Source organism: Cyanistes caeruleus, chromosome 3 (assembly GCF_971803275.1).
Source record: "Cyanistes caeruleus chromosome 3, bCyaCae1.hap1.1, whole genome shotgun sequence".
NCBI classification, from domain to species: Eukaryota; Metazoa; Chordata; class Aves; order Passeriformes; family Paridae; genus Cyanistes; species Cyanistes caeruleus.
The window spans coordinates 68,941,354-68,956,619 of NC_141703.1; positions in this window are offsets into that span (position 1 = coordinate 68,941,354).

Consider the following 15,266-nt stretch of genomic DNA (forward strand, 5'->3'; position numbering starts at 1 on the left):
AGATCTGCAGCCTGAGCTCAGGGGATGTTTCCTGGGCTCTTATTTTTAAGCAGCCTGACTCAGGACTACGTGTGCTGCAGCCACCAGAGCATCCAGCAGATGTCACATGGACAAAATCTCTCCCACTGTGAACCTTGTTTGAACCAAAGCTGCCCAGAGGACTAGTGAGACCAGAACTAAGGCTAGTGAGATTACTATGGTAATATGGTAATATGGTTCAAGATATAAAACAACCCTCTATATAGTGCATAATGTAGTTTCCATTTATCTCATTTAGTATTCTTTTTCATTTTCTTTTTTGGAAGAAGAGAGATTGAAAACTTTATTTCTCTCATGCTTTGACTATTGGATGCAGCTCAGCTCTCTCCATCACAAGAAGGATGTAGTAAAGTCAGAAAACATAAAAAGGCAGTGAAAATGACTCTGGGGTGAGGCAGCCAGTTCATGTGGGGACACTAAAGAGGCTCCTTAGTTTAGAGGTGAGAGGGCTGAGGGGTTATGTACAAAGTTCATAACTCTGTATGTAACCCCAGAAATGTGATTGGTAAGGTAAACTTGGAACTGCTGTTCAGTAAATCCCTTCATGCAAGTGCCAGAGAGGGCTGAGGGAAACTTGGGGAGATGGGTTTAAAACAGAGATCAGTGCACGGCTGGTAGCAAATACCTGGAAATAGCGTCCATGGGAGGCTGCAAAGCTCCAAACAGGGTTCCAAACAGGACTAGACACATCTGCACACAGCAGGCTCTTTAGCTGGGGTTCAGGATCTCTGCAGGTACCTCCCACTAACATCCCATCACCCCTGAGGCTGGGGGTTTCCACAGCGAGGGATAAAAGTCCTGTGCTCTCCCTCACAGCAGTTCCTACTGCCCACAACAGAGGAGGAGTAGATGGGCAGAGGACCTCTGCCCTGACCCATTAGGGTGTGTTTCAAGCTCACCTTCTGCACTTTTCTTCCCCAAAGGATTCTTGCTCTCCCCAGAGCCTAAAGAAAGCTCTCACAGCAGAGGGACCACCTTGGACTGGCAGGAAAGGGGAGCATGCCATGGACTAGAAGGTTCTCACGTCTCTCAATGTGGTCCTGGAGCTACTTTTATTCTGCTCTGGTGGTCAGAAACAATACTCTTTTAATAGCAACACTGTTTCAGAGTGACCCTGTTTACAGCCAGCTCCAAACAGCTTTTTGCAAATGTTTTCCCAAATACAAAATAATCAGTCTTCTTTGGTGGCATTCAACTCCTTCATCATCTCATTCCTTTCCAGAGATGTGAGGGCAATATGGTTTGTTAGGGTGTTCATGGACACAGAGTCTGGCAAACATGTTCCTCCATGAAGAGTCACAGTAGGAGGGATCATCTGGTGAATCTTCAAAGCTCCAGGAATTGCCCAATTGGACATTAGAAAATAGTGTCTCTAAGATACCAGTTACGACCCAGTCACAAAACATAAAAAAAAAAAATAGAAAAATCTTGGAAATGTGCAAAGCAATAGACAAGGAATCTGCAGACAATCCAGAGACTGCCCAGTGCTGAGCAGAACGCTATGGGGGAATAATTAAGGCAAACAAAATCCCTCTACAGATAATTTTGCAAACAAGAAAATGTTAAATAAGCCAGCTCTGTTCAGGACTCTTCTAGATTTTGGAATCTTGATTTTGGACAAAGTCAGAATAATAGAAAATAATGACTCAAAGGGCTGTTTTAGATTTGGTTTGGTGGGTTTTTTCCTTAAGTTTGCATTGCTTCTTTTGAATGAACACTATGACCTTGGAAGATTTCTGTGAACCACAGAATTCAATCAACAACCGTAGAAACCTTCCTTCATATCTCCATTTCTACACCTAGCCTTTCTGTAAGATGAAGTCTTGCCTTTAGCCAACACCAAAGACTTTCCATGTGTTGTTTCTGCTTCTTCCCTTCATCTTTGAGGTGATGAAATACATAAAATCATAATTCTGTGAACTTAGAAATAGAAGCAGAGTCTACACTTTTATAGACCTACATGAAGGGGATTTAACCTGCTCCTGGACTTTCTTTTGAACATTTAAACTCATCAGTGATCCCCATATGAGCTGCTGTGTTTACTGAGTCCATTCATTTTATGGATTAGAGCACTGAGCTTGCCCTGGTTCTGCATCAGCTCAGAGCTGGATGCATTCTGCTGGAAGCTCCTGAAAAAGCATTTTAACTTCTTCAAAGCTCCTGAGAGTATTGCTTCTCCAAGGGGACCATGAAGAGCTAGCTGTGCTCAGAGGGAAAGAGGAAAAAGGGTGGGTGTTGGGATGAATAGGAATCCAAACACAGCACAGGCTAACATCTCTCTGCTCATTCTTTTTGCTGTCTTCCCCCTCTCTCATACTCAGTCCCCCATCTCCATAGGCACCCACCCCCTCAGCCTTTAAGGTGAGCAGGGACCCTCTCAGTTAGGAGCTGTCATCCCCAGCCCATGGGCCTGGTGTCTGGTCTGTGAGAGCCCTGGAAAAATCAGGTTTCTCCACCAGGTTATCTTGGTTTATTCCAATTGGATTATGGAGACTTCTGCCCCGTCATCACTGTTCCTCTGTTCTGTTTTGTGTTCACAGGGATGAGCCTTCAGTCACATAACCTAATACCTCTAGGCAGCTGAATCTCACTCCTAATGCCAATCATGAAAACAATTTCTTTCTGGAAGGCTGTGCTGCCAAATACTCGGATCTTGCATGATAACTTTTATTGACATTATAAAACCACAGATCTTCCTAAGGCAAGTTGTTTTTGAAGATCTGTGTGGCCTGCCATTTGACTAAAGTTTGTAGTTTGACTCATGTTTGTAATTTATTTTTATTTCACTCTACTCTTCCCATTGTAAATAAGCCATGAACCTCTGCCAGGCAACCAAGGTGACCAGTCCAATCCAGACTCACACAATGGCATCCCAGGGGAAAGACAGGGACCTTGGTGTCTGCTCTCGACCCCTTCCCCAGAGGGCAGGACCTGCCTCTCTGGCCAATCTGGACTGCCCCTGCCAGTTTACACTCAGTGTCCCCCTTCTCAAGCCCACAACATCATCTGGGTCAGCCACATGCAGGAACATCTCAGGGTCCTTCTTGCTAGGGCTGAGTGAAATCCCCAGGTTTCCAGTTGTTTGATGTCTGAGTCCACGTTGAAGACTAAACTGAGACTTAAACCTGTGCTTATTCTGCTTATTCTCTAAAGGCCTTTGGTTTTATGTTGTGTTTGCAGGCAGACTAAACACTAGTTGTAAAACATGATCTCCAAATGCAGAAGAAGGTTTATTTCCTAATACAGTAAAAGCTGATCACTTCCTTCTCCCCGACAGTGCAGTTGACCCTGAGCATGGCAAGAGTCTAATGTAAAGCAACAAATCCCATCCCCACCTGTCTGTGTGCTAAAGAGATTTAAATATTATTTATCTACCCCTGAACTTTGCTATGCCCTGTTGAACGGATGACTTGGGGCAAGAAAAAATGGCCAGTGGGACTGTCTGCAAGCTTCAACTTTTTTTGTCCTCGCTTGAGAGAGGGAAAGCTCTGATGAATTCCATCAAAGCTCTTGAAAAAACTGGACAAAACTGCCACTCCAGCTATAGCCCACACTTCAAATGGCCGTGAGATGGCCTTTTTCTGTATGTTACATAGTTCAAGGAGGCAGTGAAGTGCTCAGTGGAAGATTTTGTATGGGAACTTTAACTTCCCATTCCATTTGACTTTTGGTCTTTAAAATACAGGTCAAATCAATGAATTTAATGAAGGCCGTGGAACACAAAGGCTTTGCCTTGCATTTTGACCTAGATAAAGGAGAGTCAGTCCAGGTCAAAAGGCTTTAGCAGCACTTTAAGTGGTTAGTACACAAATGTGACAGAGTGTTTAGACTCTGGGAGACTTGCAAGACCCAGTGACAAGCCGTTAAAAGTATTTGAAATAGCTGCTTGAATGAACTTTGATAAGGTACCGCTATTGTCTTCCATTGTCTCTTTCTTTTCATACCAAAACACCCCCAAAAGAACAAGAGTCAATGAATGTATAATGCAGTCCCACATTTACTGGATTTGGGGCTTCTTTTGGCCCTTTGGACTTTTTTTGTGAACGGTTTATGCCATTTTCATTCATTTCCTCACATTAAGCCTTTCTCAGAAGCCAGTGATTAATGTGACTTGTCAGTGAGAGCTTTTAAAGTGCAATGATACTTTCAGAAGCTATAACATGTCAATCGAATCTAAGATTAAGAACAAATTAAGAATGAATTTACTCTTAGGGAACCTTCCTGAGAGATGGAGCTACCGTAAGTGAAGGTGGTGGTGGCACTTTCCAGCTCCTACCTCACAGATCCAGACATCTGAGGCAGAGCTAGCTCAGAGCAGCAGACCTGTGTATTAAATTCTGGATTCATACCTTCCCCCTCACTGGGATTAAACAAGTCGGTGAGACCATCAGGCACTTAACACACGTTCACACACTCTCATGCAGGCATTTAAATTGTGTGTTTGAAATTACCTTGTTGGTAAAGGTAAGTTTCTATCATCAAAAATTAGTTTATTTTAATGGTGGAAAGTGTCCTGTCAGAAAGCACAGGATCTGCCAGATCTGCCAGAAAGCAAATTCCCATTTAAATATGTAATTATTCTTCATTACCAGAAAGCATTTGTCCAAGGAAAACTGGTAAAATGTGTAACAGTTCATTATGCAGCACCAAATTTGTCTAGAAAGACCAAAACCCTAGTTAATTTGTGCAAGGCAGAAAGGTTCAGTTTTGTTTTGCTTTTCAATTTTGTTGTAAAAAGTCTGCTTCTTGAAAGCTTTCCAGGCCAGAGATCAGGTTCCCCCTTTATAATGGGAGCTATTAATGCCTGAAATGGGCCGCTCTAAAGAACCACATGTCCGTTTCACATGGTTTGATAGCTCCAAGATTTTGCTCACTGTGCTTTTGGGACTTTTCTCAGTATTCTCTATAGTGAGATTTTTATTGTATTTTACTCTTTTGTCTGGTTTTTGTGTTAGAAATTTTTCCCTTATTCATTGACCAGCAACTTTCTGTCACCCATCTTTGACTTTTCTTCTTACATCTGCATTAAAGCTGTCATTTACTTATGCTTTTTCCCCTCTCTCCATATTTGGCAGCAAAAGCCTTCATCAGCTTTTATCCCTTTTTGTTCACATTATGACATAACCTGCACAAAGTGGCACAGCTCCCCAATTCTTGTATATAAAATTTGCAACATTTTTTGAGACGGGTCAATGCCCATTTTTGGGATCCTTTTCTTTATCTGAGTACCGTGTTAAAACTTTTTGCAGATGTGAGCTATTCAGGAGCAGCCTGCGGCTGCATGCAGAGATGGGGAAAAGAAGAAAAGGCCTTCCTATTTTGTGATTGCCATAGTAACTCAAACATTGCCAGGGTGTTTGTCGGTTTGGTAGGGCACAGCCAGGGAATTTTATTTCCTGTGCAATCAAGCCCTCTACTGGAGATCATGGCTTGTATGACACAGGGTTACAGAGAGGACAGTGGGCTTGTTAGGCCTGGGATTAAGCATTTCACTTTAAAATAATACCCATTTGTATCCATTTTGTTCAACATAACAACAGCTGCTGGCCTTCGGATGACAGGCTTGCCTTTTTAACCAAAGTCTCGTATGACATTTATGAATGAGACAGACCCCATTCATTTTCGCTTTGAATTCACACTGGTTATTTTTGGGGTTTTTTTGATTCTTTCTTTCTTTAACCATGTGGTCATAGTCAACACTGTTCCTGCAATTACATTTGTGGTTCATGAGAGGGCAAAATCTAGCCTTATTCAGGGTGTCAAATTGTCACTCTCATTTGGGGGGAAACAGGTTAAAAAAGAAAGGAGAAAGAAGTGAAAAAAGCATTTTATGTCAGTATAGTGGAAGCTTTTTAAACCAATGATAGAGACAGAGAAAGAAACGTTCAGGTGCAGGAGATTTTCTTCAGATCTGTACAGGAATTGCAGACTTCAGGCAGAAAAGGTTTCTCTTTTCTGGGTCAGCAGAAAGACTTGCTGCTCCAAGAACTTCCCGTGTTTCCAGGCTGTGACAGACACCCCTACTCCCCGCATACCGTGCTTCGCATGCGCCTGCCCGTGCTGCTCTTTATCCACATCTGCTGCCACTCCAGAGCATCCCAGCGTCCACCTGACCATGGCTTAACCGAGGGGCAACAGCTCCCCAACCTCGTCTCCCAGCCACCTTCTGCAATGGATCCCAAGAGAGGACTGGAGACAGATGCACCGGTGCAGACACGGAGAGGAAAATAGCAGCTTTTGGAGAGGCTCCTACAACGTCTTGATTTCAAAGGGAGTTCTATTTTCTGCTGCTTCATGGTCATGCTTTCTGCTGACCTCAGGGCTGCAGGGAAAGGACTGACCCACCTGAGAAATTCTGATGCAGCTGAGAGACACCCTTTCTACCTCACTCCTCCAAAAAAGCCTGTTGTATTGGTTCGAATTTGTAACCTGAAGCAAGTTAAAAAGTGAGGAGCTCATTGACCCTGGCAGTAAGTTTTCCATCCAGAGAATGCAGGGGAGCTCTGCAGCTGGAGGTCTCGTGGTCTTTGGTGTGTCTTCAACCTGCTTTAAGGTCAACACAGGACATTCCCATTTCAGTCAGGCAGCAACAGCATTCCTACTCGGGCTAATGCAAAGGAGCAAGGCCAGGGTGAATCATGGCTGCCCTGAAGTCTCCGAGGAACTCAGGACATGGACACAAGTTTCTTGTTTCCACCAGCTCGTCTCCTGACTTACCTGCTCCTGCAGCAGGGCTTTGAGAGACTCACAAAATTATCTTGGCACATCTCTCCAACCTAGGGTTCTACATTCACTGCAGAATTCCAGCTCCATTTAAATATCAGCCGAAATACTTGTAATCTGGCACACAGGGAAAGCTATAAGGGAAGACTCCCTTCTATAAAGCCAGAGGTGAAATTTGACTTTCCTTTTCCTTTACATAATCCCTAGAGGAGACAGTCACCCTGGCTCATATTTACGATCTTCCCTGACCCAGGACAGCAGCAGGAAGCAGTTTGGTGCAGGCGACCTTCAGCAGAGCCTTGCAGCTGCCTGCAGAAAAAGCAGGGTGGGGTGGGAGAAGGACAAGCGTTCTTGGTGACACCAGCAAGCTCTCACCAGATCCAGCCTGAGGGAGAAAAGCTACCTTACACCACACCAGATCATTAAAAAAGCTTTTGCCCTCCTCCCCTCCTCCCTTCCCTCCCTCTTACTCTCCTCCCTTCCCACCCTGCCCTTTTCCCTCTCTCCCCCCTCCTTCCCTCCCCCATAGTGAGGTTCAAATTTTTCATTCCTGAATCATAAGAAAGGTTCCAAGCTAGGAAAGATCTCAAAGCTTCCTTCAGTGCTTGTGACGGAGGAAACAAAGAGGAAAACCACTTTGATGACTCCAGAGGGGCTAAAGTCTGACTCAGACAGATGAAGTACTTGCTTGAGCTAATGTAGAACGAATGACAAAGAAAATAATGTGCATTAAGATGATGGAGTGGCTGATCCTCTTAAGCCTCTATTTTTCACAAACTACCTGCTTTCAGATCAAAAATTTTAAGATTAATATTCAGATATTCCCCTGAAGCAAACAGGACTGTAGCCCATTGCCACTTGTTTAAATATGCTGAAAAACCTGGATCCAGATCACTCAGTCCAGAGTATCTTAGAAGCCTGAACCAGCACATGACCCGTTAATCTATGGAAGATCTTCCTCAAGGCCAGCTTTCCTCTGCATCATCCTGCTCCACTTTCTGCACTGAGGTGGCAAAGCTAATGTGGGGACTCCTGAAGAGGCTGCCCAAGAAAGAGGCTGTGCATCTTTCCTGATGTGCTACCACCTGTTGGGTGGGCTGGATGGGGCTGCAGTCCATGACCTGCCCTCTCAGTGCCCACAGCTGCACAGACCCATACTGTAACCACTAACTAGTTGTAACTAGTAACATCACACACAGTGAGGCAGGAACATTTGGAAATACCACCTCTTTGACTGGGAGTAAGATCTATCTATACTACAACCCCAATTCTGCCCTGAGATCAATCCAGTGATCTCAAAAAGGCTCATGTGCATATCTTCCTTCCCAGAGGAAGATTTTCTTCATTAACACAAAGCTGTTTACATTCTGTACTCTTGTGGCTCATCTATTTTGCCAATAAATCAAATTTCCCATTTCATCTCTTTCTTCCTCCAAACCAAAGAAACAATCCCACTGGGAGAACCACCATTAGTAAAAAAACCCAAAAAAACAAAACATTTATGCTAGCATAGTTGATGATCATAGCATTTTTTAAGTATTCTCCCATTTCCACTACCAGGAATTTTTCTTGTCTCATTAGAGCAGGTAAAAATTATTAGGGAGTTGGCATGCTTTTATGGTGTACATTACCTATGACAGTGAAATCAGTCACACTGATAAGTAAGCAGACACAAGTAAGCAGTTGATCCAATAACAAAATCATCATAACATGATGCCTGGAGATACTCATAATTCCTTGGACATATTCAGAAGTCTTCTGGGCATGGTCCTGGTCAATGAGCTTTAGGTGGCCCTGCTTGAGCAGGTGGTTTGGACCAGGTGACCTCCAGAGATGCTTTCCGACTGCAGCTCCTCTGTGATGCTAGGTTGGATGCTGAGTGTTATAATAATGCTAAAAACTCTTTATGATGTTGATAAACTAATCTAATGTAAACAGTCTTCAGAAAGGAAAGGTAATAAAAATCAGCAAAGGATATTGAACTTTAAGGATAAAAGAGACTACAAAACGGCTTCATTTCAAACTTGCACCAGCATAAATTCACAGTAACTCTGGTTTATGGATTTGCACAGATGTAAGAAAAGAATCCAGACCAAGTCCCACGGTTCTGAAATAAGGTGTCTTAAAGATAAGTGCAATAATGCATGGAAAACCATTATTGTAGAAAACTTCACTTGGAAGCCATTTCACACCTTGCCTGCTTACATTATTTGCAGAAGAATTTAACTGCTTTTCTTTTTTTTCCCAAAAGGTGCTTCATTTAGAAGTTTTACAAGCCCAAGCAACTCAAAATATTGTACCTGTAAGCAGCTGTTTCCATCATGGTCAGACCTCTAAACACAGCTCTGGTTTGGTGGGGGCATGGTCTTTCTTGCAAGCGAGTTGTGATTCACTGGGCAGCAACTTTTCCCTTCTTACAGCACAGGAATTAGGATGGTAGAGGTATACATTTGCCTTTAGGTTAGAAATACTAAAATTCAGGGAGTGGTGACCTCTGAAATAGAGAGGTAATATGCCTTTTATATGAATTCCCAAATTTACTCTCCCAAATTTAGTTGCATAAAATACCTACTCAATTCCAGAGCTAAATGATAGGAAAAACTTACTGAAATAACACAACACATGGTGTGATCTGGTTCTAGGGTGCGCACTGACGTGTCTCAGAGCTCTTTGCAAGGTACACATATCTTCTTCACTACAGTGGCCACATTAAGATTGTTATGTAACAGCTAAAATACAGGGAAAATCACTAGACTGCTATTGTAGCTCAGATATTTTGATATTTAGTAGAGCTTAGAAGCTACTTCTGTGTTTTTATCCTTTGCAGAGAGAAGCTTGCCGTGGGATTTAACTAAACCTCAGTACAATTCTTTGTTATTGCTTCACCAGGTACTTCAATGTGATAGAAGCACAATGAAAGCCAAATAAAACCTGCAGCCAACTCCTCCTCAGCAAGGTACACAGTGTACAGCTCGGTTGCTGCTGCTGATGGAAAAGGATGCACAGAGCAGATGCCTAATGGCACAGGAGATAGGAAAAGAGTCTGTGCTAGCCATGGCACGGCCGTAGTTGTCGCTGGCCCTGGAAGGGTTAAATTCTTTGTGGTGAGGTAGGACAAACTTCACTTAAACTCAATTCTGTGGCCAGTCCGATTGTTTTGACACCTGCACTATGTGAGGGATGGCATGGTCTCCTTTGTGGTGCATAATGACACATCTTCATTATTGTTCTAATACTCTGAAAAAAAAAAAAAAAAAAAAAAATCCCTAATCTTTCTGTGGTGCCAGTGACTGTAACAATGCCGGGACGTTTTATTTTCCTCCTTGCTCTCTCTTTCCCTTAACCCGCTATTGTTGCCATAGCCACGATGGTGCAGTACTGCTGGTTCAGGGAAGTTTCTGTACTGTACCGCCCTGAGCTTATTGTTTAAATCTGTATTATTCAACTGTTCTGAAGATTTACATTTTTAATGGCTCATTTATGTAATCCCATAAATAAAGTAGCAGAAAAGCATCCCACACAAATGAGTGAATTGGGGTTTGAAAAAAGCTGCTGAAGCAGGTCACTCAGGGTCTCAGCTGCGGGGCCTTGATTGGTATCAGCGATATAACCACTGTGGCAATGGACTTAAGACCACCCAGTCAGCCCCAAAATGGTGCATTACCAGGGAATAGTGGAATAGTGCTATAGTTCAATCTCCCCTATTTAACAGGGAGCAGAGTTCTGCTGCAAAAACCATTTCAGCCTCAGACTCATTTACCTTATAGCTTTGACAGCTGCACCTCTCCCGCCTTAAAGTTTAGATGATTAGCTTTTCCCTCCTTGCAGCTGATGGCGATAGGTTTCTTTTCTTAGCCAGTATATTCCTGAAGGCTGATAAATTCCCTCTGAAGAGCCTGTGAATTCAAGCACCTGTCTGACGAATTTGTTTTACAAACTGTGCACTGAGATGGAGATACATTCTAACAATTCTAAGCTTCTGCCCACTGCTCCCCTTGCTGGCTCCCTCCCCGCGCACAAATCCTTCATGAACTGTAAAACCTCTGAGCGCAGCACATCTATTTTATTAGTCGTGCTAATGAAGAGATGGGGAAGACGTTTTGTTTCCAGTCAGTTCTCACCCTTCAAAGTTGATTTTTGGTTCTTAACTCATAGAGCAGCCTCAGGGCTGCTGCGCATTTGGGGAATTCTGCCTCAGGGCATCCACCGCAGCTCCCGAAGCATCCTGCTCTCCAGGACAGATACCAGCAGCCAGCTGCATGGCTGACACCTCGCACCCTTAGTGCTGAGTCAGTAGGAGAAACCCACCAAATCCCAGGCTTGTGACCCTGGCACAGCTTTGGCTGCACCACCCAGCCCCGCCGCAGAAGGTGCCAGGCTCAGCGCGGGCAGCCTGCCTGAGGCTGCCCTGATTAAGGTACTGCAGGCAGGCAGATGTGAGGCAGCATTCCTGGGGCTGAAGGATGAACAGATGTTAACTGCAGAGAGCTGCTCCTCAGCACATGGCCTCATCACCGGGACAGCCTGGCCTTCAGAGGAGCTCAGGTCACAGCAAGACTGGATAGTTGGGCCAGGGGGACAAGCATCACAAATGGACCTGAGACCGGCACTCCTCATCACCCCAAGAGCTCTGCTGGGGATCCCAGTTGGCACAAGACATTTGGAGGACAGTTTGCTCTCCTATGCCCTCGAGGTGAACACCCCTGCAGCTGCAGCAGGGAAGCTTGGCAGAGGCACGAGCTGAGACCCTGCCACGGTGAGCACCTACCCCAGGGCCTGCCAGTGCCCACCTCCCAAATGGTACTGACAGGTAACAGTGGGCACCATCCTTCCTTTGGCGGCCAGGCCCGGTCCTCACCACGCTGCTCCCACACATTCCCTCCTCCAGGAGAGCTGTGGGAGTGCACGGCTGTGAAGACAATGCCATCCATCCTCCTGGCTCTTCCCAAGGCGTTCAGGACAGGTGCCAGCAAGGACAGACGAGCCCCACGCAGAGCGGGAGCGACATGAGCTTGTATCCAGCACCCCATCTGCAATACCTGGTCTGCTGTTAGAGACACACCAGCGCTTCCCTCCACACACACAACTATTTCAAACACAAAGAAAAGGCGTTTTCCCTAATTCCAAAGCAAAGCCGCTCTTCACAGAGAGAGAGCTCTCTGCTTCCTGCGGGAAGCTCTGCTGGCAGACAAACTGCAGCAATCCACAGGCAAGGGGCAGACAGACAACAGCCCTTCCTCAGTTTACCTGCTGGATCTTGTTCTGCCCGGCTGCATGGAGCGGAGTCAAAGGAAGCTGCTCGGAGGCAGGGAGCAGGCAAAGAAACAAAGGCAGGGAGAATACCAGCCAGCCCAAAGGAACAGTGGGGAAGCTGGTAATTGGGCCATGTGTGTTTGGCTTTCACCAGACTAGCAGGTTTGTTTTTCCCAGGCTGGAGCCTAGACTGAAAGAGACACAAAATTATTAAAGAACTCAACGTAGAAAGGAGGGGAAAAAAAAAAGGAAAAAAATGTTAGCAGCAACGGCTGGAGGTGAATCTCAAGTAATGGGAGTGCGATGGGGGCTCACTGTTCCTTTCCAAGGGCATAGATGCCTGGGAAATTATTTTCAATGGGCAAAGAAAAATGAAGTTTGGATAAAATTCATTCCAGTTGACTTTTATTGCTAGTTTAACTCACTTCTTAGCTGGGAGCTTACTGGGCAGGATGCAGAAAGGTAGAGCTGTGCCTTCCTGGTCCCTTTCTTGTCGCAAGAAGTTTCCTGCAGAGATCCAAGTCTAAATGAGACCTGTTGATGAGGCAGATGCAGAGCCACTCTCAAGGATTCCCCTGCAGTGGGGCTGATCCTCAGTCCTTTTACCAGGCAAACATTGCAAGGAGCTGTACATTTACCTGCAGGTCTCTAGCACTTCTGGCAGGCAGGACGTGTGCGGGAGCTCAGCACAGCAGAACTTCCCTGACCCACACCAGCTGAGGGTTTACTCATTGCCACACTCAGAGCCACTTCCCAAGGAGCCTATGCTTTCTTACAGAGATTTATGTAACTAGACTGACTCAGGTGTTTGACATGAAGGAGGTATTTCCAGTAGCCATGCTCCAAACAGCATGGAGGGAGGTGGAGAGCCAGGGCATGGGAAGCTTCACCTGCCTCACCTTGGGACATCCCCCAATTTAGTAAATGGATAATAGGAGAGAAAGAAGGGGTAACACTCAAACTTCTCTAGACAAAACATATTCTGTTCTCCAGGGATATAGCAAATGCTTTCTGTGCATGGAGGGGTTCAGAGAGGCACTGACAATGCAGCACTGGCTGGAGGAGTAATGCCAGGTAGAGAAAACTGTATTTGAACATAATATACAGAATCAAGACAAGGTAACAGCTCATGTAGGGCCTTGGTTTTCCTTCATGTGTTATACTCCTTCCTTAATACTCTTATTATTTAACTTAAACAACAGTTCATTACCAGCAACTGTCAGTTGTTGCTGGTCCTGATGGATTAGCTGCTTGCTGGCATTTTTCTCTGAGAAATTTTAAATGACTAGCATTAGGCAAACTTTCATCCCACGAGTGGTGCTTTAAAAGGCACAGGCAGTTCTTTTCCAGGAGAAGCTGGAGAATTCAGAAGGCATAGTCTCAAGCAGAGCAGAACGCCCACTCAAGTTTCCCAAAACCAGACTTTGGTTGTAGTTACACAATTGATATTGAGATGAGTGGTCATATTGCTGCTGTAGCACTTTCTGCAGGCAAAATTTTTAAGGCTTTCTTTTAATCAGTGCTATGTGCTCTTTAACATCTACCCTTGATTATTTCCTATTGACAGTCACTAAAACAAAGTGTACATTAATGCAGACAGGATTTTCATTCATAGATGGCGAGCTACAACAGGATTATTTGCAAAGTGCAAAGATCACTCACATGAATAAAGATTTGGTGGATCAGTGACTCCACTGGTAAAATGACTAAAATCCTTCTTCAAACACAATCCAGATATGTTTTCTTGCTACTTATCCAAGCAAGTCCACTTTTGTTTGTTCCAGCTTAATTAACTGAAAGCACATAATTATTTGTGAGAGCTTTGACAGGACTGGAGAGGAAACATGCTTTTTGGTGATCAACTCGCAGCCACAAAAAAAACACCCCAAAAACCCCAAACAAGTTCTGTGCAGGAAAAGCAACCCCCTCCTGCTACATTATTCCATTGATCTACAAACATTTACATCTCCTTTGTTAACTAGTTTTCTGCAGAAATTTCATGATCACTAAGGAACACTCTTTCAACTGCACCTCAAGAAACTCCTGGTTTAAAGTGATCCAGTCTAAAAAAGAGGGTGTGTTTTTGACTTTAAGTCATGTTATACATGAAATTTGTCAGGCTTTTCTTGGACGCTCATGATTCATTGTAAATAATTCAAAATGGATTTACAAAAGAGAAGAGGCTGTACAATGAATGTAAGAACTGCATGTTACTATCTCTCTGACAGCCAAAAGTAACAAAAGCATTTCATGAAGGCTACATAAAACGTTTTCTCCCCTTTCACATTGTTTTGTGATCTACATTCAGTACCAGATTGACGAAAGTGAAAAGTTGGAGGATTTCTATCCAACATAATAATAAAGTCTAGTGAGCAAATTTTCTGGCTATGGCAAGAGAATAATCTCACCTGAATAAACTTTATCCACATAATGTGCACTGAAACTAAACACAGACAACATTGGCAGCTCACAGATTAACAGGGAACACCTGTGAAGTATGGATGCAGCAACACTAAGGTAAGGTACATTCCCTTCCCATGGGACTAACTAGGGAACCTGAGACCAAGAACATACTTTTTATTTACGTATTTATTTAATGACAAGGCACTTTTACAACTAACAAGTGCACAGCAGTTAATAACACATTTGGAAAAGTCATGTACAAGTCTTAATTTTCAGGGTTAAATCCTATCTTTAAGTTGCCTTATAAACATGATGCTGGGGCTGCACAATATGAACAACTGCAGACAAAATACAAAACTGGCTTTGTGCACTCAAGTTCTTATTAAAAATTAAAAGTAATTAAAATTATTTATTAGTTATTAAAAATTAAATTAAAATTTAAAAAATTAAAAATTAGTTATTAAAAAGATTAAAAAGTAATCACTGCGCTCCCTTTCAAGTTTACCCATTCTGTGATTCTATAAAGAATTAAGGACAGTTAATGAGCAGGAGAGGATTTTGGTTTTACTAACTACGCTTACAAAAGACAGCATTAAAAGATGGAATTAACCAATGCAAGATTAGTAATTCCTGTGTATTCTGTAACTTAGAAAAATGTGGAGTTAAATCTGAACCTACCACCACCACTGATGAAAAGCTTTCCCCAGTTATCAGTGCAGGCCATGTCAGATCCTTTAGCTGAGCATTTCCAGTAGGCAAACATTATCAGCAATCCAGACTAATTTTGAGAGCACGCTCTAATCAATTTCCTTGCCTGAAAATCTGGCATAAATTAATACAGCATCAAC